Consider the following 542-nt stretch of genomic DNA (forward strand, 5'->3'; position numbering starts at 1 on the left):
AAAACCGTGGTTTGTTATCCCACACAACGAAGTTTTGGCTTGAGAGACCAAATATTTTGACGCGTCCTCTCACCCGACGTCAGTGGGCACAGGGGAGGGGGAGGGGGTACGAGGACTCCCCCCAACCCCCACTCACACCCCTAGGGAGAGCCACGACTCCTACAGACCTACAAGAGGGACCTCAGGAAGAATAACCCGCAAGTATATAATATCAGGAAAATAGGACAACTCCATCCTCTCTGTTGGAAATCCTGATGTACATCCTACCATTCCACTCGGGGGAATCCTATGCTGCGGGAAAGGAATGCCTGCCTAGAATCCTTATCCTCCCAAAACAGGAAAGTCCCACGTTGTACTGAGAGAACCTATGCTAGTTCCTATGCTAAACTGTTTGACTGCGAAAGGAAGGTAGCAGCTTAAACAGAGAAAACAAAGGTACAGAAAATACAAAGATATAAAGCAAAAAAAAAGGGGGGGAGGGGTAAAGCTGAAAACGAAAATGAAATCTGATGGTATAGTAATTAAACAAAAAGTTGAGAAGG

This window comes from Penaeus monodon, chromosome 21, assembly GCF_015228065.2.
Source record: "Penaeus monodon isolate SGIC_2016 chromosome 21, NSTDA_Pmon_1, whole genome shotgun sequence".
Classification (NCBI taxonomy): domain Eukaryota; kingdom Metazoa; phylum Arthropoda; class Malacostraca; order Decapoda; family Penaeidae; genus Penaeus; species Penaeus monodon.